Source organism: Petromyzon marinus, chromosome 21, assembly GCF_048934315.1.
Source record: "Petromyzon marinus isolate PM22_M1 ecotype Great Lakes invasive population chromosome 21, UKy_Petmar_22M1.pri1.0, whole genome shotgun sequence".
Classification (NCBI taxonomy): domain Eukaryota; kingdom Metazoa; phylum Chordata; class Hyperoartia; order Petromyzontiformes; family Petromyzontidae; genus Petromyzon; species Petromyzon marinus.
In genome coordinates this window covers 10,582,994-10,608,927 of record NC_133687.1, presented here as the reverse complement: position 1 = coordinate 10,608,927, position 25,934 = coordinate 10,582,994, and the positions used below count along the sequence as shown (strand labels likewise).

Sequence of the window (25,934 nt, the reverse complement as noted above, 5' to 3'; positions counted from 1 at the left end):
GGAGCAGCGAGACACCGGCAACTCTGAGCCATTGGTCCGGTTGGCGCGGTGTTCAGAGATCAAGGAAAACAATGGGACAATGGAATTTTCTAATTAAAATAATTTGCGGCGCTGAAACGCGATAGGCGTGCGTTACAAATACCCCGTGCTGTATACGTATGCGTTCGCCCACACTTTCACGCAACCAAACATAGACCCCCCCTCGCCCCCCCTCGCCGTATAGCCTGTGACAGACTGTTGGGGCAAGTGCAGTGCCGGATTAAGCTGGTGCGGGGCCTGTAGCATTTGTTATAAAGGAGCTTTAAATAAAAAAATGTAAACACGTATTTTTTTACATGCATAGTAAAGTCAATGTATATTTTCATTTGCTATACAGCCAGATAATACGACAAATCGCTAACCTTAAACATTCCGTCGTTCATAAAAGTTAAAGGCGGTATAGTACTATAGTCATAGAGCAAGCATTTAGCGCGGGGCCCTTGATAATCCGGCACTGGGCAAGTGCTGTTAGCGAGGAGCTACCTATGAAGGCCGGCACGGCACACGAGGGGCCTGGGTGACAAGCACCACGCCCGACAAACAGCCACACACAAAGACAAAGATTCCCCGTATAGCCTGAAGAGACTGTAGGGGCAAGTGCTGTTAGCGAGCACCTATGAAGGCCGGAACGGTACACGAGGGTGTGGGTGGCCAGCACTACGCCCGACCGCCTTTGTCTCTCCCAATGGCGATGTTTACACACCGCACCAGGTGCTCATTTGAGGCTGAGTCGACCTAGGGGAGGCCCATGACCGGTTCAGATTATCGTCACTGGTGTTGGCCGTGATCGCCGGGTTCATAGCGCAGCGCGCTAACCGCTACACTACCGCTCTTCATAAACAACCACACACGCACGCACAAACATCCACATAAACAGCCACACACACTGACACACACACAGACAGCCACACACACACATACACACAACCAGCCACAGACACACAGACACACAAACAGCCACACACACACAGACACACAAACAGCCACACACGCACAAACAGACACACAAACAGCCACACACACATACACACAGACACACAAACAGCCACACACACACACAGACACACAAACAGCCACACACACACAGACACACAAACAGCCACACACACACAGACACACAAACAGCCACACACACAGACACACAAACAGCCACACACGCACAAACAGCCACACAAACAGACGCATGCGCACGCCATCATCGTCCCCCCCCCCCTCTTATCAGTTTGGCAAAGACTACCGGAGAAAGTTCCATTCATCAGCAGCAGCAGCAGCAGCCATGGTCAGTCCACTGCTGGACGATCGCCTCCCTAAGTCGCCACCATCTCCATCGATCCCACGTAACACCAATGAGAACCTGCCGAGGTGTCCTGCCATTTACCACTCATCAGCAGCGAGGCATAGCCGGTAGCCGGCGAGACGCTGCAATGATACCAGGTAGCAACCTGCCCGAACATCACGGGACATGATTGGAATGATAGTCATTAAAACACCGGACCTTTGTCACGCGTGCACAAGTAATTACGTTTATACCCCAGCTAATAAAAGTTGTTAAGTGGAGGCGTTTTTTTATTGGAAAGGAATTCTAATTCAAAATGCGATCACATTAAAACATTTTTGATTTAAAGCTTTCGTGACTACAGGGATTCATATTTTTGTTTCTTTCGGTAAAGCCACGTAGAAGGGAAACAATAAAAAAATAAAAAAATAAAATTATCACGACGTTTCGACTGCAACACAAGCAATCATCATCAGGTGTGAAAACCACACCTTATCATTTTATTGTTTCCCTTCTACGTGACTTTACCGAAAGAACCAATAATACATTAAAACATGTTACAAATATTACAGAAACAGCTTTGCACCATGTAAAGTAACCAGAGCGGAGGACATTCCATTTCGTCTTTGAATTAACTTAAGAATTTACGCGTTGGATCAGACGCTGTCGGATTCATATTGGTTCAGAAAGCAAACAGGCTGATGGACAAATATAATGTTTAGATGATGGTGGTGATGATGATGGTGGTGGTGATGTGTAGATGAGAGTTCATGACGGTGCGCATGATGATGGTGGTAGTGGTGGTTGTATGTTGCATCTATTTCGCACCGTACGCGTCCAACCGCGCTAATCGGAGGTGCGGGGGGGTGGGGGGCAGGACTACAAAAAGAGCAGCTCTCAAGAAATTAGTTTGCAATCTGGATGATTTAAAAAGGCGCAGAGCCTCCCAAGTGGCTTTCTACTATCGACAGGAAGAGCGCGTTCCCAGACGGCACCGCAGGAGCGCATCTGAAAGCGCGAGCGATTGCGGCGTCCACCGTCTTCGTACGAGGATAGGGGCCATCCATCTAGTACGTGCGCATGGAGGGGAGAGGGGAGGTTAACCCAAAAGCGTTCGCTTGCGTATGGGGTGGGGGGGGGAGGTCTACTGACAATGTGCGTACGCATAGGAAACGGGGGGGGGGGGGGGTGAAGCCTCGATAATAATTTGTCTACATTGGCCTTCAAATGAGTTAGATAGTCCGGCGGTGGACTATCTGTTTGCTTAAACACGTTAAATTATTCATCCTTGATCGTTTCTGCGTGGATTAAATATCGGCCGTTCTATAGGATTCGGCGGGGGGGGGGTGCGTCAAGCGTACGTACGCAGGTGGTGGGGGGGGTGTAAAAAGTACGTGTGCGAACAGGCATTGGTGTAGGGGTCAAGTTTTGACAGCTTTTTGCAAGTACCGACTCAATTGGATGGCCCCGTAACGACCGGAGTTGGCGCGGTTCATGGTTCACAAATCTTTCCCCCCCCACCGCCCCCCCCATTGATGTCACGGGGCCCGAGAATCGCGCCCCTGTCCGTGCGTAGACGACGGGAACGACGCTGACATCACCCCGCGCGCACGGCCAAATATTTGCTGCGCTCGCGTCTAATTCCGTCACGTGGGGTGGTGCTGGTGGTGCTGGTGGGATTTAGAGAGCGTCTTTGGCGGCCGTCCAACGCGAAAATAAAGATGACAGACGGAGACGGGGAGAGCGAGACATGAGGAAGCCGATTCGGTGGAAGGATGAGAGATTTATGGGGCGTGAGTGGCGATGTCAGCTTGCGGCGGATGCCGACCACGAGCTCGGACGCGTCCGTCGCCGCTTCTCCGGCACCATCATTTCTGCTTTCGCGGGGTTGCCGAAAGACAACGCCACAATCCGCGGCATGCTACGGGGACCGTCACGCCACCGTTAACGCCACAAGCTGGGCAAAACGCGTCCGCTAACTGAGCCTCGCCGCAGACCACGCAGTTTTATCCACTAGTGTTAGTACTGCAACTCGGTTTGTTTACCCCCGGCAAAGACTGAAAACCCTCGCTTTTTGTTCGGGATGGTTCTGCCAAGTTTATTTTCAGTAAGGCGAGGGGGGTGTTGCTGCTGTGCGTACTCCCAATAACGACCCCCCCCCCCCCCCAAAAAAAATACACATTTTAGAGTAACTTTTTCACCACCACTCGGATGGTTTTTGGGTTTTATGTTGTTGTTGTCACTATGAGAGGGGACCGCAGAAGCCCAAGGACCCGGCGCGAACCCATCGCAGAACTTGGCGGACAACAGACAGAGCGACAACTCAGAAGCGTGCAAATCTGCGCACGGGAGCGACGCACGCGTGCGCCGAGAGACATTCCCGCGGTGTTTGCTCCGCTGAAGAGGTTGGCAGCCCTGCTCGAGACACGCGATACACCACTTGCCTCTGTTGCAGGGCACGGGAGGTGGGTGGGTGGGTGGGAGGGCGGTGGTGTGGGTGGTGGTGTAAGGTGGGTGGTGGTGTGGTGTGGTGGAAGGTGGTGGGGTGGGTGGTGGTGTAAGATGGGTGGTGGTGTGGTGTGATGGAAGGTGGTGGGGTGGGTGGTGGTGTAAGGTGGGGGGTGGTGGGTGGTATTGCGTTACGCGCCGCACGCTTTGGCAGCGGTGAGCTCAGAGAGAGAGAGCGAGCGAGCGAGAGAGTGGGAGAGGCAGCACCGCGCCATCGCACAGAGAGAGCGCTTCGTTCCATCGCTCTCCACCGCTGATCGTCCGTCATTAGCGGAGATGGACAAAGGAAACTCCCGCCGGTCGGAAATTTCTCGCCACTCAGGAAATGGAATCTGGGACCCTCAAGGCACGAGAGTGAGCGAGCGAGCGAGCGGGCGAGCGGGCGGGCTACTCACGCGACTCATAAGCAGCGGTGGCCGGCACTTACGACGCTGAGTGAAAGAACGTGGCCACGATTTCCGGCTGACAGTGAGCACCCAAGGGTCGGTGCTTACAGCTGTGCAGACAGTGGCGGACGTTCCTCGTTCCCAGTATATCCGTGTCTTTGCGTAGGACAAGCACCTTTGACCTCACCACAACGTAGTACTCGTTTTATCGACCCGCTCCCCACTCCGATACGATGATGGGCTGAGTCAACCGCCCCCCCCCCGCCCCAACCAGGATTTGAACTTGCAGATTTCCAATCGCATCCGTGAAAACTACTGGACATCTGTGAAAAAGAGCTTCATCGCTTATCGGATTCCTCCAATATGAATAAAAAAGTACAGTATTCTGATAATGCCGATCTACCGAATGGGGCATCGGCCAGTCATCTCAGTCAGTCAACCCATGGGCACCCGGGGCTGTCCCGTGACCTCCCGCCAGCGGGCGTTCGACACTTCAAGTGGCCTTAATGTGCACCTAGCCTGGCACAAGCGCCGTGGTGACATCACCGCTGTTGTTGTTGCTGCATTGTTGATGCATGAGAGATTGCACAGGGGTGGGGAAGGCTTCACCCATGATGTCGATGGTGAAGAATTCAGACATGAGCATTGTTTGTGTGCTATGCTTTGTACCGAGTAGGCCCCCACAAACCGTGATCTTGTCACCAACTGCTGGCAGCCCAGCGGCATTCGTTCAGCAGAGGCCACACTCTGCTGATAAAGACTCGGGAGAGGTGGAAACCCGGTCCAGAGATGCCCAGCTTCAACACAACGTTGGCCCAACGTTCCGCGTTTACTGGCCAGTGCCTCGTTCCTGCCGGACGGTTTCTGGGCAAGGATGGGTCCTAGTTTGACGGAAGACAATATCGTCCATAACACTAAATAGTAGTTGTGGAAGATAAGGACTTAAATACATAAGCAGACGATATGCCTTCTTCATATTTCATTCCCTCCGCCTACAAAATAAAAGTCTTTGCCTATCAACATCTGGGCAGTTCACCAGCATTGGTTCAAGCAAGCCTGAATCTGCTGCTGATTAGGCACTGAATTTAGAAACCGGTCCAGAAGACGTCTTGTGTTGAACCACATCCCATCCCTTGCAGCTGATGGGATGTGTAACATTTAACAAAAAATAATAATGTGGAGGGACAGATATTGGAAGGAGATAAATTGTTGTACATTATAATGCATCGCGTTACTTTTATTGTGCACAAACACGCAAATGAATATGTTGTGTAAAGACCAGGACTTACATCTTGACTTAAAGCTTTCGTGACCGCAGGAATTCATATTCTTGGGTCTTTCGATAAAGTCATGTCCTATTGATAGCCTCACTCCCGCCATAAGAATGTGGAATTTACACCGCCGGCTCAGGGGTGTCACCAGGAGGTGAGCACCGCGTCAAGTAGCTCATGTGAGCGGGAAATCGCGTCGACGTCTTTTGCTCTGCATCAGAGAGAAAATAATTCACTTTCGCGGATATCGCTTCCCTACATTCCCCAACAAGGTCCTCGGTTTCACTCCCAACCGGTGGCGCCTCTCTGCACGGGGGGTTTGTAAGTTATCGCTGTCCCTGTTCCTCGCATGGGTTTCCCTCCGGGATCTCCGGTGTCCTGCCACAGCAAGAAAGGCACAAAAGCAAACCCCGCACGGAGCAAAAAACGGGTATTGGCCAAACATCAGCAAAGATGAAAAATGTTCCATGCTGATTAACCACAAATGGGAATTACACGGCTGCAGAGTAGCAGCTGCAGCAGCGATCGCCCGTGACTACGAAGACTCAGCGAGGCCCCCCCTCCCGAAAGGTAGCTTCTGGACTCGGTGAGCCTTTCCTGGATGGACAGGCGTAAGAATTAGTAGTAGTAATAATAATGATGATGATAAAATAAGCGGTCGCGAGCGAGGAGTTAAATACAATAAAAAGTGAGCAGCCCAGCCACGAAAACTTTGTTGTGCGTCATTGTCGTCGCCCGCTCACCCGCCGGCCCGCGTGAGAATCGAGCTTGCGTGTTGGGAAACTGGAGACGAAAGTGTAAGACGCAGCGCTCGAATTTAACCCCAAGGGGGTAGCGAGCACGCAGGACCTCGCATACCCCCCCACCCCCCCCGCCCCCCGCGAGCGTTATTTTTACTTTGTCTCGAAGATCGCTCCGAGCCGGCCACTAAGATTATTGGCAGTGCCCAGCCAAGCCTCTTTCTTTATACGTATCGCCATCATCATCATCGCCATCATCATTCAGTGCGCTATGGTGGCGAGATGTTAACTCCCTCGCCTGGTATGCAGGAGGGCATGGGTTCGATCCCGACCCGGACGCCTGCTGTGTATATTTGGAGTTTGAGTGTCTCTCTCCCTGTGGTCTCGTGGATTTGTCTCTTGGGTCCTCCTGGTTTGTTTTCCCCTCCACATTTAGAATCAACGTCACGCGTTGTAGAGCATTTATGCTACCGATATACATTCTCACGTGATAAGCCACTTCGTGCGAGCTGTCGTTCGTGATGGCCAGGTCGCTTCTGAAAAATAGTGCTACGCAGCTCAGTGGGGCCTTACCTGGTCAAGTAACAAAAATTGTTTAGTTGTTTATTGTGGTCATCGTCGGCTTTGGTCTATCCACTGCTGGATGAAGGCTGCCACAAGCCCCAGCGGCCAACTCTCGTGAGCCAGCGATCCGCGCGGCGCCAGCGCCTGAGTCGGTGTAATCGCTGTGCCCCCCCCCACCACCACCACCACCCATGCCCCCCACCCGTGCCTCCCCCCCACCACCACCCGTGCCTCCCCCCCCCCACCACCACCTGTGCCTCCCCCCCCCCACCACCCGTGCCCCCCCAACCCGTGCCTCCCACCCCCACCACCCGTGCCCCCCCCACCACCCGTGCCCCCCCACCACCCGTGCCCCCCACCAACCGTGCCCCCCACCACCCGTGCCCCTCCCCCACCACCCGTGCCCCTCCCCCACCACCCGTGCCCCCCCCACCACCCGTGCCCCCCACCACCCGTGCCCCCCCCACCACCCGTGCCCCCCACCACCCATGCCCCCCACCACCCGTGCCCCCCCCACCACCACCCATGCCCCCCCACCTGTGCCTCCCCCCCCACCACCCGTGCCCCCCCACCACCCGTGCCCCCCCACCACCCGTGCCCCCCCCACCACCCGTGCCCCCCACCACCCCGTGCCCCCTCCCCCCCCCCACCATCACTACCTCCACCCCCCGTCCAGTGGACGTCTTCTCGGCAGCGTTCCGTTCCTTGGCTAGCGTTCTTTTATTAATCTTGAGCGTCTGCCATCATCCCATGACGTGTCCGGTCCAAGCCCCACTTATATTCCTGAACAGTTTGAATGATCTAATCAACCCTCCCTCCTTCCCGCGTCTGTTCTCTAATGCACGTCTTCGCCCGCCCGCCCGCCCGCCCGCCCGCCCTCCTGACGTAAATCCCGAGCGTTCGTCCATGCGCGCTTTCCACCTTTGCTGTAGTCCGGTTCCCCTCTTGTCAACGACCACGTTGCCGGGAGCCCTCACAATCGTGGCGGGCGGCAGCTCGAAAACTTAACGGCAGCGCAGGACGTCTGCGGGCACTGCTGGGCATCTGGGAAAACAAGTGCTTTGCAGCTCGTCGGATTCCTCCGGTGTAAATCAATATTCCGATTCTGAAAAGTAAATTCGCTGATATCTGACAGGCAAACTACATGAACAGCACGGGACCTCCTTTGCCAGTACCAAAATATGATAATAGGGTTTTCCCCTTTTTTCTGGCAACAAAGGGGAAAAACTTATCATCATCTTTTGGTACTGGCAAAGGAGGTCCCATCATGTAGATGCTCACCCCGAGCCCTCATTACTCTGATAGTGCATTGTCTCTGGGCTGTACGCCTTTTGGCGTCCGCTGGTCTAACACCGTTTGAGACGAGGCTCAAAAGAAAGCTGTCTCTGGTGTGGACCAGTCAGTTTCAAGCACAATGCCACATATATTATCAGAGTGTGTTTTTTGTTTGCATTTTGACCACAAGTATTGTGGTTAATGCATGCATGATTCCTTGTTAAAGTTTTCAGTTTGGTGTTTAAACATCTTAACACCTTGATTAAACGGGTGATTATTTACGTGTGTCTGTGTTGTGTGTCTCTCTCTCTCTGTGTCTCTGTGTTGTCTCTCTCTCTGCTTGTGTGTCTGTCTGTGTGTCTCCGTGTCTGTGTTTTGTCTTCAAATTTAGCGGTCTTTGGAAGAACGTAATCAACCAGGTGAGGTGCTGACTGTTGTGTTAGCCGACTCTCTGTGTTGTATTGCATTATATTTCTAAGTTCATTCGGTTTATTTTCTACCTGATGACGATTGCTTGTGTTGCAATCGAAACGTCGTATTTTATTGTTTAATTTATTTTCTTTCTACGTGACTTTACCGAAAGTACCAAAGAGTGTTCATGTTTTTTTTAATTCTAATTGGGGTGGGGCTCTTTTTCCCCTCTCGCAATCATTAATTATCAATTCAAGGTATTGTCATTAATAGGTAATGCCACCGTTATCATTCATTTCACCCAGACCACCAACACCTTCACTTAAATGTCAGCATGGAATTTGATCTCGTCAAGGAGCTTAAACCACCGTCACGCCAACTCCGCTCAACCTCGCAGCAGCAGCAGCGGCGGCGGCTTTTGGCGAAGCCACCGAACAAAGACGGCCGTCGCCGCATCACGCGGCGCTTTCAGATGCGTTTCTCTGGCCGTCTGGAACGCTCTTCCCTTCCGATATTAGGATGCCACTGGAGCTGTGCACTTTTAAATCATCTGCAATGAAAACTCCTTTCTTTAGAACTGCTTTTTTGCGTTGAGTTTGTTGTCCTTCTACCGCACCTCCGATTAGTGCGGTTGGGTACAAACGTTGCGAAAGAAGTTCAGCATACACACACACACACACGCAACAGCAGCATTAAATTTTGACTTAAAACTTTCGTGACTGCAGGAATTGATCGTCTTTGGTTCTTTCGGTAAAGTCACGTAGATAGAAAAAATAAAAATAAATAAACCAAAAAATAAAGTGAATAAAAATGCCATTTTACTCACTTTATTTTTATTGTAATATTTTCTATCTACGTGACTTTACCGAAAGAACCAAAGAATATGAACAGCAGCATTGGTTCAACGCAAGCAGCAGCAGTCTCGCTTGCATCAAAACTGGTGAGCTGCTAGACGTTTATTGGCAAGCACTCTGGGTTCCTAGACTTGGTGGTTGGGTTTCTAGCTCATCCTGCTGCTGGTACCTACTGCCCACGCTCCCCAGCTACGACCAGGACTACCCCAACCCCTACCACCACCCCTATCACAACCCCTATCACTACCCCTATCACTACTCCTATCCCTATGACTACCCCTACCACTATCGCCACCCCTACCACTATCACCACCCTTACCCCAACCCCTCCTTAACCACTCCCACCTATTCTCCCATCAACATAACTACACCACCACTTTCAATAACAACCCAACTCTTTATTATCTCAACCACTATAACCTTGTGTACAATTGTATAATTGCTGTAAAGCTCCTTGGGAAAAGGTGCTAGATAAATCTAGGTAAGATCAGATCCTTGTCATCGTCAAGAATCTCACCACCACCACAACTATCAAATGATAATTTCCCCACCATTACCATTATCATCACTGCCATCGAGTTCACCCTCATCATCAGTTTCACCACGACCACCTCCAAACAACGATTTCACCATCGCCGTCATTGCATCACGACGGTGATGGTGTTATCGTCATCTGCATCCACCCGACACAGCCAATCCCGAAGGTTCGTCGCTTGACCAGAACGCGCCAACCAGTCGTGCTACCACAGCACCAACCGGCTGCGCGTCGAAGACGAAACCCCACGGGAGCATTTGCAATCTGAGTTCGCGATGTGTCGCTGGCGATCGCACCCAGCGTCAACAGGTTGGTCACCGGCAACGGCGTTCGCTCCGTTGTGCCGCCACGCCGCTGAGACGATCTCGCGATGACCGGCGCGGCCGCTGGGACAGAATCCTAAATAATTAAACGCAGGCTGTGTTAAACACCGACTGTTTGTTTATGCGCCGTTGTCTCTCCTTGCTGATTTATTCATGTCAGAGCCAATTAGTGCCAATTACAGCAAGGCCACTCTTGTGCGGCACAAAGCGGCATTCTGCTGTAAAGCAACAACCATCCTCTTGGCCATCAACCATTGATTTCTTGTGTGGCAACCGGAGTGTTAATAGCACAGCCGCGCATCAATCACACGTAACACAAATCGTAATGCCGCGGTGCATGCGATTACAATTTATTTTGATTGTCGCGAGGCCATGAGAATTGGCGGTGGATCGGCGAGGCCCGAGTCCACGTAACAAGGCCCAGGGGTAGGGCGATACGGTGGCTAGGAAATGTTAACTCCCTCGCCTGGTATGCAGGGGGTCGTGGGTTTGAACCCGACCCTGACGACGCCTGCTGCTGTATATTTGGAGTTTGCGCGTATTTCTCTCTCATCATCATCACGGTGGCTACGAGATGTTAACTACCTCGCTTGGTATGCAGGAGGTCGTGGGTTTGAACCCGACCCTGACGACGCCTGCTGCTGTATAGTTGCGGAGTTTTCCTGTTCTATCTCTCTCCCCGTGGTCGCGTGGATTTTTCTCCGGGGCCCCTTCGGTTTTTTCCTCCCACATTTAGAATCAACGTCACGCGTTACTACTGCTATCGATTTCCACGGGATAAGCCGCTTCGTCGAGCTATTATCTGTGATCGCCAGAGTGCTTCTGAAAACGAGATAGATACAGTGAGGAAAAAAAGTATTTGATCCCCTGCTGATTTTCTACGTTTGCCCACTGACAAAGAAATGATCAGTCTATAATTTTAATGGTAGGTTTATTTGAACAGTGAGACAGAATAACAACAAAAAAATCCAGAAAAACGCATGTCAAAAATGTTATAAATTGATTTGCATTTTAATGAGGGAAATAAGTATTTGACCCCTCTGCAAAACATGACTTAGTACTTGGTGGCAAAACCCTTGTTGGTAATCACAGAAATCAGACGTGTCTTGTAGTTGGCCACCAGGTTTGCACACATCTCAGGAGGGATTTTGTCCCACTCCTCTTTGCAGATCTTCTCCAAGTCATTAAGGTTTCGAGGCTGACGTTTGGCAACTTGAACCTTCAGCTCCCTCCATAGATTTTCTATGGGATTAAGGTCTGGAGGCTGGCTAGGCCACTCCAGGACCTTAATGTGCTTCTTCTTGAGCCACTCCTTTGTTGCCTTGGCCGTGTGTTTTGGGTCATTGTCATGCTGGAATAACCATCCACGACCCATTTTCAATGCCCTGGCTGAGGGAAGGAGGTTCTTACCCAAGATTTGACGGTACATGGCCCCATCCATTGTCCCTTTTATGCGGTGAAGTTGTCCTGCCCCCTTAGCAGAAAAACACCCCCAAAGCATAATGCTTCCACCTCCATGTTTGACGGTGGGGATAGTGTTCTTGGGGTCATAGGCAGCATTCCTCCTCCTCCAAACAGGGCGAGTTGAGTTGATGCCAAATAGCTCCATTTTGGTCTCATCTGACCACAACACTTTCACCCAGTTATCCTCTGAATCATTCAGATGTTCATTGGCAAACTTCAGACGGGCATGTATATGTGCTTTCTTGAGCAGGGGGACCTTGCGGGCGCTGCAGGATTTCAGTCCTTCACGGCGTAGTGTGTTACCAATTGTTTTCTTGGTGACTATGGTCCCAGCTGCCTTGAGATCGTTGACAAGATCCTCCCGTGTAGTTCTGGGCTGATTCCTCACCGTTCTCATGATCATTGCAACTCCACGAGGTGAGATCTTGCATGGAGCCCCAGGCCGAGGGAGATTGACAGTTCTTTTGTGTTTCTTCTATTTGCGAATAATCGCACCAACTGTTGTCACCTTCTCACCAAGCTGCTTGGCAATGGTCTTGTAGCCCATTCCAGCCATGTGTAGGTCTACAAACTTGTCCCTGACATCCTTGGAGAGCTCTTTGGTCTTGGCCATGGTGGAGAGTTTGGAATCTGATTGATTGCTTTTGTGGACAGGTGTCTTTTATATAGGTAACAAGCTGAGATTAGGAGCACTCCCTTTAAGAGTGTGCTCCTAATCTCAACTCGTTACCTGTATAAAAGACACTTGGGAGCCAGAAATCTTTCTGATTGAGAGGGGGTCAAATACTTATTTCCCTCATTAAAATGCAAATCAATTTATAACATTTTTGACATGCGTTTTTCTGGATTTTGTTATTGTTATTCTGTCTCTCACTGTTCAAATAAACCTACCATTAAAATTATAGACTGATAATTTCCTTGTCAGTGAGCAAACGTACAAAATCAGCAGGGGATCAAATACTTTTTTCCCTCACTGTAGCTCATTGGACCTTACCTGGTTGAAATTTTTAAAAAAGTTTCAATAGTTTTTAGTTTTATTTTCTAGCTCGCCACTTGCTTCAGAGCTTCACGGTTCGAGCCTCACGGTCACCCTGGTTGACGCTGCGGTGCGGTTGCGGTACTAACCTCCAAAATACCACGCTACGCGCCGGTCCGCTTCACGGTAGATGCCAAAGACCCCCGCGACGTCGCTGGTGAACACGAGTAGGCCGGTGTCGGCGTCACAGTCAGAATTTTGCCCAATTTGACAAAAATGTAAGAATAGGTTTTTCCCCTTTTTTTTCTGGCAACAAAACTGTTGGCATTCTGACCGCAAGCATTGTGGTTAACGCAGACATGACTCCTTGTAAAAGGTTTCAGTTTGGTGTTTTAACATCTTAACACCTGTTTCGTTGCCAGAAAATAAGGGGAAAACCTATTCTCACAATCGAGTCTGCTTTAAGCAAGGATGGATCGTAGACTGGTCCAGCCTGAATGCTACAAACTGGTGCATATGTTCCTTTACAGGGGTCCACATCTTGCGAGCATAGAGATGAGAGGTCACCACACACATTACGCAGTGCAGCACACACACGCGCACACTGGCACGCGTAACCCACTGAGGCTATATTGAGGATTAAATTCCGTCGCTATTTTCCGTCGCTGGGCTTGTGACCTGATCTCGCCTCCAATCATCTCTGAAGCCAGGACAACGAATACATTGACCCCCTCTATCCGCGCGCGTGTGCGCGCGCGTGTGGGGAGAGCGGCAGTGTAGCGGCGAGCGCTCTGCGCTACGAACCCGGCGACCGTATTTCGATTCGAGGCTCACGACCGATAAAAAAAGTGGCGAGCACTTGAAGTGGTCCTGGACCTCAGCTAAGTCGATTCAACCTTAAACAAGTACCTGGTGCAATGTCTAAGCATCGGCGCTGGGGAGAACAAGGTGGCCGGGCGTGGTGCTGGCCACCCACCACCTCGCCTGCCGTGCCGGCCAGCATCAGTGCAACTCGCTAACAGCACTTGCCCCAACAGTCTGTTAAGGCGACACTTGGGGATCTTTGTCTTTGTGTGTGCGCGCGTGTCTGTGTGCGCTCGTCTAATCTGTGTGCGTTTCCTAAACATCACAGTGCTCATGTTGGTGTCATTAGGTTCCATCATGGAGGGCGGAACAAATACATGAACAGGGCCACGCAATTAGAGCAAACCCCATTAGGGCAGAACGGTGTAAACGCACGCCAGGGACGGCGTGGGGAGAGCATGGATGGTGCACCGTCGTCGTCACCTTCGTCTGTTTCATCGCCATTATCCGTTCCGTTATCGTCACGAACCGTACCGCCCAATTTTGGTCGTCGACATTTATTGCTATGGACTTCATCGTCGCCATAATCACCGTCATAATCAGCGTCATCATAATCACTGTCGTCATAATCACCGTCATAATCACCGTCATCGTCATTATCTGTTTCGTTATCGTCACAAACCGTACCACCCAATTTTGATCATCGCCATTTATTGCTATGGACTTCACCGTCGTCATAATCACCATCGTCATAATCACCATCATATTCACCGTCATCACATTCACCATCATCATAATCACTGTCGTCATAATCACCATCATAATTACCGTCATCATAATAACCATCGTCATAATCACCGTCGTCGTCATAATCACCGTCATCGTCATTATCCGTTTCGTTATCGTCACGAGGCGTACCGCCCAGTTTCGTCGTCACCGTGATCACCGTCATCTTTGTTGTCATCATCATTCTTCTACTTCCACCATCTGGATCGTCACCATCATCATTATCACGAGGGTCATTATGCGTGTCATCTTCATGAACTTCATTATGATTTCACCGTCATCGTCCTCATTGTTATTTTCACGTTCACAATAATCATCAATTATATCGTCATCAGCATCATAATCTATGTTACGGGCATCATCATGAGCCATGATGATGTACCCCTTATCAAAGTATAAGAAATAAGAATAGCTTTGACCCTTTCTGGCAATAAAACAAGAGGTGTTAAGATGTTCGAACACCAAATCGACACCTTGTGCAAGGAATCCTGTCTGCGTTGACCACACACAGTACTTGTGGTGAACATGCAAAACAAACACGTGGCTCTGATAATAAATGGCATTGCCTTTGAAACTGTTTGGCGTACACCAGAGAAGGGTGTCTCTAGTGCATGTTTGTTTTGCATGTTCACCACAAGTACTGTGTGTGGTTCACGCAGACAGGATTCATTGCACAAGGTGTCGATTTGGTGCTTGAACATCTTTACACCTTCTGTTTTATCGCCCGAAAGGGTCAAACTTGCTCTTATTTCTTACACTCTGCTGTGTCCCTTGCTCTGCGAAGGCCTCTGCCCATCCGGCAGTGGCTCGCCAAAGGAGATGGAATTTAACGAAAACAACGTTGAAATATAACTGATTCATCTTTGGCATTTACGCTGCCGTTCTTACAGCGTGAAAGGCGTCACGAGGAGAGGCGGTTACCGCCACCGCCGCTGCGTTTCGCCGGCACGGCCTGCGCGGCCGGGGGTGGTTTCACCGGCACGGCCGGGGGTGGTTTCACCGGCACGGCCGGGGGTGGTTTCACCGGCACGGCCGGGGGTGGTTTCACCGGCACGGCCGGGGGTGGTTTCACCGGCACGGCCGGGGGTGGTTTCACCGGCACGGCCTGCGGTGATTGCACGGCGGAGGGCGCAGCGCTGCTGCTCCGCAAAATCCCCAAGGAATCCCGTGAGCTATGAAGCTAATTTTCTCACAGGTTTCAAAGTAAGGGCGCCGGGGGAGGAGGGGGGGGCTCAGAAAGTAACAGCAACAAACTGTACGCGAACACAACGGGAGTGCAGAGCGGAGTAAAGGTGAGAAAATTTGGACCGCGACGCAGCCGCTCAGCGGCCGGCTATTTTCGAATGACATTGCGGGATCTTAATGTCCACTGCGAAGCGGACGGCGCGGATTTTTTTTTTACCGTTAATGCAAATGGGAAAAATTAAAAACTCTCCAGTCGTGCGCGACTGTGGTCATCCAGAACGGACCGTAACGAAGTGTAACGAGGCAATAACCGAACCACAAATACAAAGGAGAGACGTCACAGCGACACAACTCCACTTGCTCCTGGCGCGGCTGTCTGGCTCGACCACCTGAATGTGAAATTGTAGTTTGTTGTTCTGCGTCTACAGCAGCCGTCGTACGAAAGAAGAAGTATTCACCGGGGTGGCCTGCCGGATTTGAACCGCGGAGCGCTGCAACAAGCTGCGAACGCCCTTCGCTGAGGCACGTCACCGCTCAAAATAATTATTATACGGTACGGTAAAAACTTGGATTGCGAGTAACTTGGCTTGCGAGTGTTTTGCAAGACGAGCAAAAAATGTTAATTAAATATTATTTTGATAAACGAGCGAGGTTCTTGCAATACGAGTAGTGTACGTATTAGACGCTTTGTACTGCCGATCGTCACGTGATCACACAACTGATATACGAGTGCTTTAATATATACGAGTGCTTTGGATTAAAAGCACGTTTTCCGGAACGAATTATGCTCGCAATCCAAGGTTTTACTGTATTATAAATACAAGAACGTCTACCGCTGAGGAATTTCTAAATAAACGACGCGTAGTGGTGAGACAGCAACCGACGGCAGTAACGGATGACGCATCGCGAGGCCCGTAAAACAACAACAAAAAAATCGCAGCTACGGCAGTAACGTGCCATAAATTTTCTCGCTCGCGTTGGCACGCAGTACGGCTGAACAAACACGTGGTTAGGGTTTCGTTTCAAACCACTTGAATCCAGCGCATCGCGTAAAACATGATACGGCGACGCATTGCGAAAGTGCAACACGGCGTACATGGCAAGTCAAACGAGAGAGCCAATTGCGGTAGATTTTGGCCTCCATCCCCTTTGACAAACAACAAAGAAAAGATCCATCATATTGTTTTTTTTGGGGGGCGGTTAGATCGCGTAAATATAAATGTGTCGTAAAACCCCGCCACCATCCGACGCAGCCAATTAGTAAGATTCGTCGTGTGAACAAAACGTGCCGATTCGTCACTAGTTCAGCACACACCGGTTGTGTTGGAGAGCAAAACCCACAACGTTTACAATTCGAGTACAGCGTTTGGCCAGTAATTAGAACCGGCATCACCAGGCGACCGCCAGAGCTGGGCAATTTACGCGACCTCACCCAAAAACATCCATTATGGATAACATTGGTTGGGAAAGCCTCCTCCTACGCTTTGAACGGACGAAAAAAAGACAACGCATTCGTCGGTAACACTTCCCGACGAGAAAAATCACGTACGTATAATCGCATCCTTGGGATTATAAGACGTATTAGAAAGAAAAAGTTGGAGAGGGGGGTGCGTCTGATACTGCGGTAGCTGGGTACGTGTGTGGGTGTGTCTGGGTGGGTGCGCGTGTGTCTGGGTGCGTGTGTTTCTGGGTGCGTGCGTGCGTGTGTCTGGGTGCGTGCGTGTGGGTGCGTGCGTGCGTGTCTGGGTGCGTAGTGGGGAGCGGTAGTGTAGCGGTTAGCGTGCTGCGCTATGAACCTGGCGATCCGGGTTCGATTCCCGCTCACGGCCAACACAAGTGACGATTATCTGAATCGGTCCTTGGCCTCCCCTAGGTCGACTCAGCCTCAAATGATTACCTGGTGCGGTGGATAAAAACATTGCCACTAGGGAGACTAAGGCGGTCGGGCGTGGTGCTGGCCACCCACCCCCTCGTGTACCGTTCCGGCCTTCATAGGTGCTCGCTAACAGCACTTGCCCCTACAGTCTGTTAAGGCTATAAGGGGGATCTTTATATTTTTCTTCTTTGTCTGGGTGCGTGCGTGTGTCTGGGTGCTTGCGTGTGTGTCTGAGAGAGACCAGATAGGCACAATCTTCATTGGCACGGTTCACACCATGGGGTGCGTCTTTACTTTCCAGACCGACTCGTGATTCGGAGGAGGCTATGGCATGAGGCAACGTTACGGGAAATGGCCTTTAGCCTCATCACGGACCTTATGCGTGGTGGTGGTGTTGGTCACTCATCCAAGCACTATCCGGGTTTCAAAATCCCGCTTAGCCTCTGATATCAGCAGAGATTGGGTGCAACGTGAATAATTATTTATCCTTCTGGTTAGTCAATTAATCCGACCGTAGTACCAATTTATATTTTTATACCAGGTAAGGGCTCACTGAGCGATGTAGCTCTTTGTTCAAAAGCAACCTGACCATCACAAATGATAGCTCAGCGAAGTGGCTTATGGAAACATACAGCAGTCAAATACTGTTAAACGGGTGATGTTGATTTTAAATGTCGAGGGAAAAACCGGAGGACTTGGTGAAAAATCCACGCGACCACGGGGAGAGAGAGAGAGACACGCAAACTCCAACTATACAGCAGCAGGCGTCATAAGGGTCGGGATCGAACCCACGACCTGCTGTATACCAGCCGAGCTAGTTAACATCTCCCAGCCACCCTGGCGCCCCCAATCAAGATGGTGCCGTCATGGGGCATGCACCCACTCGACGCACCCGGCTCCTGCCGGGGAATTCAATTCCCCCTCGAGTCGTTTCGAGTTACAAGTACATTTTGTTGAACAAAGTTTTGATGGCTTTTTGCAAGAGTGACCTGGGACATTGGCCAGCGGGGCGACGATCGAGTTGCGTAAATATTCCCATACGCGTGATTTGTTGGCGAATTTACGCATGTGGTTTGCTTGGGACCCTGACGGTGGCACTACTCTCGCGAACGACGCCACGGAGATGAACGACGTCGACCGTGAGCCAAGCGGCCGGCGCGCGGTATTGCCACCACGGTCGTTGTGCTCGCGGTGATAATAACCAGGGGCGGCCCGCTGGATTCGAACCGCGGGACCTCCGCGCAGAACCTCGCGCTTGGGAAAGCCCTGCCTCAAAGCACAGGGTGCCCTCTCTCGTAGAATCGCTCCTCCAACTCCTGCCCCCCCCCCTCCTCTGCCATCTTCAGTGGCTGCGTACGCGCCCACTGCCGACGTGGCAGCGTTCCAAGCCTTCGGGCCGACGAAAAAAGAAACGTACACGCCCTCATCCACTGCTACAAACGCGGCCACGGCCGCGCGTAGCGAATGGACATTTCTCACGCTGACCAATATCTTCCTTCCACTCGACCACGGAAAGTTTATCGTCGTCGTCGTAATAAATTCTGTACAGCAGAAAAGCGACACTCTGCGATGCGGTAATTACGCGTGGGTATTTTATTGGCGGCTCGCGACCGCTCCCCCTAATTCCGCGATGCGTCGAAGCGCGCGCTCAGACACACGCGCGCGCTCAGACACACGAGCGCACCCAGACACACGCACGCACCCAGACACACGCAGGCACCCAGACACACGCACGCACTCAGACACACGAGCGCACCCAGACACACGCGCGCGCCCAGACACACGCACGCACACACGTACCAAACTACTGCACTATCAGACGCACCCCCCCTCTCCAACTTTTGCTTTCAAACACGTCTTATAATCCCAAGAATGCGATTATACGTACGTGATTTTTTTTCTCGTCGCGAGCGCGGTTGCAGCAGGCAAGACGATGGGGTAACTTTTCTCCACCTTCTCTCGTGAACAAATCATTTTTGATTTGCATCTGCACCAGACTCGCCGTACTCACGCGACTCGCTTGCTGGGCATGAAGCGACTCTAGATTTGAAGCTTTCGTGACTGCAAGGATCCATACTCTTTGGTTCTATTCGGTAAAGGCACGTGCGTGATTTTACCGAATAGAACCAAAGAGCATGAAGCGACTTGTATTTACTACGCGAGGGTGTCTCAAAGTTAAACAAAAATGCAGCAGCAACAACAGCCAAAATCCTTGAACGTCGACCCACAGGGCAGATTTGCACCAATAATAAAAAGCCGCACGACCTCACAATCCGCACAATTTCCCACGCATTAATTAAGCCACTGGTTACCTGCCCCCCCCCCTCCTCCTCCCACGCCCCGACCCCCATAGTCTGGATCAATGGGAATCTGTCCGCTCATTCCTCCCGTGATCCGCCACGCCCCACGCCGGTGCGAACTTCTGTCTCGCAGATTACAGAACCAACCTCGGCGTGGCGGCCACGGGGTTGTTGCTGGGTCCGCGATACAGCCCCCCCCCAGACACCCCCCACACGCCCCCCCCACACGCCCCCCCCCACACACGCCCCCCCCCAGGCACCCCCCACACACGCCCCCCCACACGCCCCCCCCCACACACGCCCCCCCACACGCCCCCCCACACGCCTCCCCCACACACGCCCCCCCCCACACGCCCCCCCCACACACGCCCCCCCCAGGCACCCCCCCACACGCCCCCCCACACACGCCCCCCCCCAGGCACCCCCCCCACACGCCCCCCCCACACGCCCCCCCCACACGCCCCCCCCACACGCCGCCCCCCCACACGCCCCCCCAGGCACCCCCCCACACGCCCCCCCCCACACGCCCCCCCCCACACGCCCCCCCCCAGGCACCCCCCCCACACGCCCCCCCCACACACGCCCCCCCACACGCCCCCCCCACACGCCCCCCCCACACGCCCCCCCCCACACACGCCCCCCCCACACGCCCCCCCCACACGCCCCCCCCACACGCCCTCCCCCACACGCCCCCCCCACACACGCCCCCTCCCACCCCCCTCCGCATGCGAACGCGTCATCATCGAACGTATTGCCGCTGTCGTAACCCTAACAACAACAATAACAACAAGAATAATAATGATGATGATGAATTGCAATACTGATGATAATAATGCCATCATCCATTCGCCCGCTCTCTAGACGCGCCCATTCCGCAAAGCACTCTCAGGCGCGTGCACAGACGCCGGTACACACAACACACACACACGTGCTCACACACGTGCTCACACACACGTGCACCTACACTCGTGCACACACAACAACACACACACGTGCTCACACAACAATACACACACACGTGTTCACACCCACGTGCCCACACAACAACACACACAAAAACACACACACGTACGTACTTACACACACGTGCTCACGCAACAACACACACACACGTGCTCACACAACATACACGTGTTCACACACGTGCACACACACGTGCACACACAACAATACACACACGTGCACACACACACGTGCACACACAGTGCTCTCACACGTGCTCACACAACAACACACACAAAAACACACACGTACATGCTTACACACACGTGCTCACGCAACAACACACACACACATGCTCACACAACACACACGTGCTCACGCACACGCGCGCACGCAACACCAACAACACACACACACACACGTGCTCACACACACACACACGCGTGCACACACACACGTGCTCACACACACACAAAGATAAAAAAACAAAGATCCCCCATATAGCCTGTAACAGACTGTAGGGGCAAGTGCTGTTAGCGAGCACCTATGAAGGCCGGAACGGTACATGAGGGGGTGGGTGGCCAGCACCACGCCCGAACACACACACACGTGCTCGCACACACACACGTGCACACACACACACACGTGCACACACACACACACGTGCTCACACACACACACGTGCACACACACACACGTGCGTCGGGAGGTCGGGCTCGTGTCGCTGGTTCGACTGAGCGATGACAAATTTGTGCCGGAGTGGCCAAGCGCAGCAGCAGCACCAACACGGTCGATGTGGAGTAACGTCACGAGCGTTAAGGACAAGACATTCTTGGGTGATTATAGCAGTAGGCATTATATCAAAATCACTGTTGCATCGTGAATATTCATATCGTATCGTGAAAAATCATATCGCGCCCGGGCGAGCGCAAAACCCCAGGACGCCAAACTCCTTTCAGCTGCCACGCTTAGAGGTGTGAATTCACGTTGAGGATATCCGCACGCGGTGTGTAACAACACACGTTCCAACCCCCGTGCGCCGTGGGATGTGTAAAATATCGGACGCGGTCTGTTCCACAAAGCGGAACGCGAATTTTGATATAACGCAACAACTGTATTAAAGGCTGCAACAATTTGTTGCTATATAGCGCGGATGCGAATTGGAAACAACGCGATTGAGTGAACAGAACTACGTCGCAGCGCGAGTAGGAGGAGGAGTAAAAAGGGGGTCCCGTACGGCTGCCTCGGCGTAGCGTCACGCAAGGTGGGGGGGGATCCTGCTGCTTGGGTTAGTCTAGAATCTAGAGGCTACGCAAGCGCATTCTTTGTTTTTTATATTCTTAGTTCTTTCGGTAAAGTCACGTTGAAAGAGCGAAGAATATGAATTACTGCAGTCACGAAAGCTTTAAATCAAAATTATGTGTTTTTGTTCAGCCTGCGTTACGCATCCCGGCGTGTCATCGCGGACTGTGCTTCACCCCCTACAATGTACATGAGTTATTAGAACGCGATGTTTCCATAAGGGGCGTCACAAAAAGTCAGACCCCCCTCCCTCAGATATGACGTCACAAAGCCCCCCCCCCCAAAAAAAACATTCTTCAAATCGCTTTAAATTATTGTCATTGTAGTGCGTATTTAATGTGGCGCTGCACGCTGATGTTGTAGGAGAAAACATTAAAAGTATATTTAAAAAGTATATTTAATTATTTAAAGTTGCGCATTTTGATGTGACGTCACATTTCTCAACCACCCCCCCCCTCGTCACACATCGTCACAAATGTCTGACCCCACCCCCCCTAGGTGCGTGACGTCATTTATGGACGGCCCCTTGTCTGCTTACGCTGTTCATTATATTCTCCACAACGACTTTTTCATTGTGCGTTTCCGTACACAGTTTTGCGTTGACTTCGGACCCATATCTAAAATCGAGAGAGGGCCCTTTGCCTTTAAACACCTAAGCCGGTCACCAGCATTGGTCTAAGCAAAGCTGACTGCCGATGAGACACTGAATTGTCAAAACCGGTCCAGCGTTTGCTCGCGTTGAATCAATGCTGCTGTAATGTTGCACTCGCTGAAGGCCGTGTTTTGCGCTGACGGGATGTGTAAAAAGCAGGGGCGGAGCCACAGGGGGAGCTTCGTGGGGGGTGCTCAGCCCCCCCTGAAATATTGAGAAAGCCGGCTGCTGCAAAATGCTGCAGGCTGCCACCTTGTGCTGCCCTGCAGGCTGCCACCTCGTGCTGCCCTGCAGGCTGCCACCTCGTGCTGCCCTGCAGGCTACCACCTCGTGCTGCCCTGCAGGCTGCCACCTCGTGCTGCCCTGCAGGCTGCCACCTTGTGTGCTGTCCTGCAGGCTGCCACCTTGTGTGCTGCCCTGCAGGCTGCCACCTTGTGTGCTGCCCTGCAGGCTGCCACCTCGTGCTGCCCTGCAGGCTGCCACCTTGTGTGCTGCCCTGCAGGCTGCCACCTCGTGCTGCCCTGCAGGCTGCCACCTCGTGTGCTGCCCTGCAGGCTGCCACCTCGTGCTGCCCTGCAGGCTGCCACCTTGTGTGCTGCCCTGCAGGCTGCCACCTCGTGCTGCCCTGCAGGCTGCCACCTCGTGTGCTGCCCTGCAGGCTGCTTGAGCGGCAGCCTTTTGAACTTATCGAACTTATTAGCCACATCAGCGGCTCCTACCTATTAATAAACTCCGCGTTCAAATCCAATAAAATTTGTTTTATACATTTGTGGCGCCCATATGGAAAACATAGACACACTGGATATCTCAGAAAATTGAAGTCAGCACCCCCCCCCCCCCCCCAAGTCAAAATCCTGGCTCCGCCCCTGGTAAAAAGTGTACTTTATGTTTCCATGTGCGAGGATGGACACGTGAAGGTGACGGTATCGTCGTCCGCTGACTTATCGCCCACTGCTGACGCCAATGTAGTCGGCTGTGCCCGGTGGTGGCGGGTTTAACGACACATTCGTGTTTACGCGATCAAACCCAAAGCACCTCTATTATGGCCAATGTTTACTTTGTTTGCTGCTGGATCAACAGTGACGGCACTCGGTGCCACGTGACCCCCACATAATGAGCTGATGTGTGACGTCACTGGCCATGTCGTGACGTCATATTGACGGAACGATCCGAAACTAAAACGCTTTTTTGGGGCGGGGGGGGGTTAATCATCTCAAATGTCATTTCAAAGATGCACAATTTGGCAGTACAGAATGTTGGTACTGTTAGCGAGCTCCTATTAAGGCTGGCATGGCACGTGTGTGTGCATGGCAGACCCGAGTTCAATTCCCGCTCATGGCCACCAAGACCAGTGATGAACCGGTTCTGGGCCTCCCCTAGGTCGACTCAGCCTGAAATGAGTACCTGGTGCGGTGTGTAAACACCGTGGTGCTGGCCACCCACCGCCTCGTGTGCCGTGCCGGTCTTCACAGGTGCTACTCGCTAGCAGCACTTGCCCCAACAGTCTGTTCAGGCTATACGGGGGGTGGGATCTTTGTCTAGTGTGGCCAGGACCATGCCCAGCCGCCTTTGTATCTCCCCAGTGCATGATGTCTTCAAAGCCTACACGGGGTACTCAATTAAGGACGAGCTGACCGACGGGAAGCCCCATGCATGTTAGCCGTGACCGTCGCTGGGTCCGTAGCGCAATGCGCCAACAACTGTGGCCACTGCTCCCAGCATGCAAGGCACGTGCACAAAGACAACCATCTCAACGTGAAGACTGCTGGGGGCAAGTGCTGTAAGCGTGCGCGAGAGGGTGGTTTTGCCAGCACCGCGCTGGCCGCCTTTGTCTCCCCGGTGTTGATGCTCATGCAAGTGCACCTGGTGCTGATTTGAGGCTGAGTTCACCTAGGCGAGGCCCACAATGGGTTCAGATGTTCGTCATCGAGTGTTGGCCCGTGAGCGGGCATCAAACTCGGGTCGCAGGTTTTGTAGTGCAGTGCACTTACCACTGCACCGCCGCTCCCCACATACACACAAAAACATAACTACATGCACACAACATAAAGACACACGTGTTTTTTTTACGGATATGCAAGCACACATCAATTGCCTATCCATTATAGTGTATTTATAGCGTAGATGGGCGCAATAACGGAGTGACTATGATTACATTGTACACTCTTCTGCATAGGCTTGCACTCAGTTTTTATTATCCAATCCATATGTGTCTTCAACCGAGCGTGAACAGCGCGTGTGGACGTTGAACGTCATACAGTCGACTGGAAACCACCTCTTGGAAGTGTTATCGAATTCCCTCTCTCTCTGAGCACCGCTGCTCACCCCGGCCCCTGCACCTCCGATTTGCTTTTGTTATGATTTACAATTAGTTGGGGGAGTGGGTGGGGGGGGTTTGGGCGGTGGTGGAGTTCGATCGTTGCGTGGGTATATTGTGGATTCGAGCAAAAGCACCCTCCACCACCCGACAGAGCCGCACAAATCAAGTGGCCACCCGGACAATTGAATCATTTGGCGGGACCCCAGGGTCCCGCAAAAATCAGGTCAATAATTATTATATTTCAGTCCGCCCGCTCGTGATCCCGACAGCAACGCGCCGCCCGCCCAGACTCACACCAACAAGCGCCAGCAGCAGCAGGCGGCGATCAACACGATGGGCGCCACCCCACCGGCCAAACGCGAGCCCCGGGGGGCGTCCACCGCAGTCGCGCGCGGCGACGACGCCCTCCGGTCAGCCGTCGATCCTCAGCTTCTTTGCCAAGGCGAGCCCGCCCCCAAGGCGGTGAATTTAACGTGTTTATGTAATTTTTCAACTTTTTACGAAACTTAGTGCCCCGAGTAGCTCTCGACGAGGCCAATCGATTGACGCTAGTTTTGTTGTCGGTAAGGCAAGACTCGTGTCGCTACGCGGTTTTTCCCACCCCGGGGCAGTGATGGGACCCCGGGGTCCCGCCAATTGCTTCAAATGTCCAGAAAAAAGCAGTTTGTTTTTCGGCAAAAAGCGTCTACGTTGAAATGCAAGCGAGGAACTCTGATCATATTGGTACGTTGCTATCATGCGTCCCTTATGAAATCCACATTCGCAGAGATATAGTTACGCAGGATGGGGAGGCTTTATCACGCTGTCTTTCCTGAACCGCGACTGATCACGGATTACAAGATCAGGCTGCCATAGCCCTAATAATATGAGCAAATCACAAGCTAAGCAGGTCTGAGCATGGAGCCCTAGTACAGAAAACGCTCACAAAATGCTCATACAAGTTGCGATTGAAGACAATACATTTCGGTGATAATAACTCATGAAAATTCAAAGCAAATACAATGCAGGTGTCCCTAGCACGGTGGTAAGGCTGTGTTCGTGGCAGTGGTTTCTAGGGATGACATCATCACTCCCACTGCACTAGCCAATCAGCTGCCAAGGAGACAACCCCTATGCAAGATGGCCGCAATAAAGTCACTCACGCA

At 52.2% G+C, this 25,934-nt stretch overlaps 1 protein-coding gene and 1 long non-coding RNA gene across 3 annotated transcripts in view; one reads left to right on the top strand and one right to left on the bottom strand.

Moving 5' to 3' along the window:
- Positions 1 to 25,934, bottom strand: part of LOC116944629 (voltage-gated potassium channel KCNC1) — a 76,850-nt gene that overhangs the window by 26,478 nt on the left and 24,438 nt on the right. The window lies entirely within an intron of this gene.
- Positions 14,783 to 19,226, top strand: LOC142925567 (uncharacterized). Its single transcript, XR_012942531.1, has 3 exons — positions 14,783 to 15,504; positions 15,826 to 15,950; positions 17,575 to 19,226. It is a non-coding gene; the product is annotated as an uncharacterized LOC142925567 (long non-coding RNA).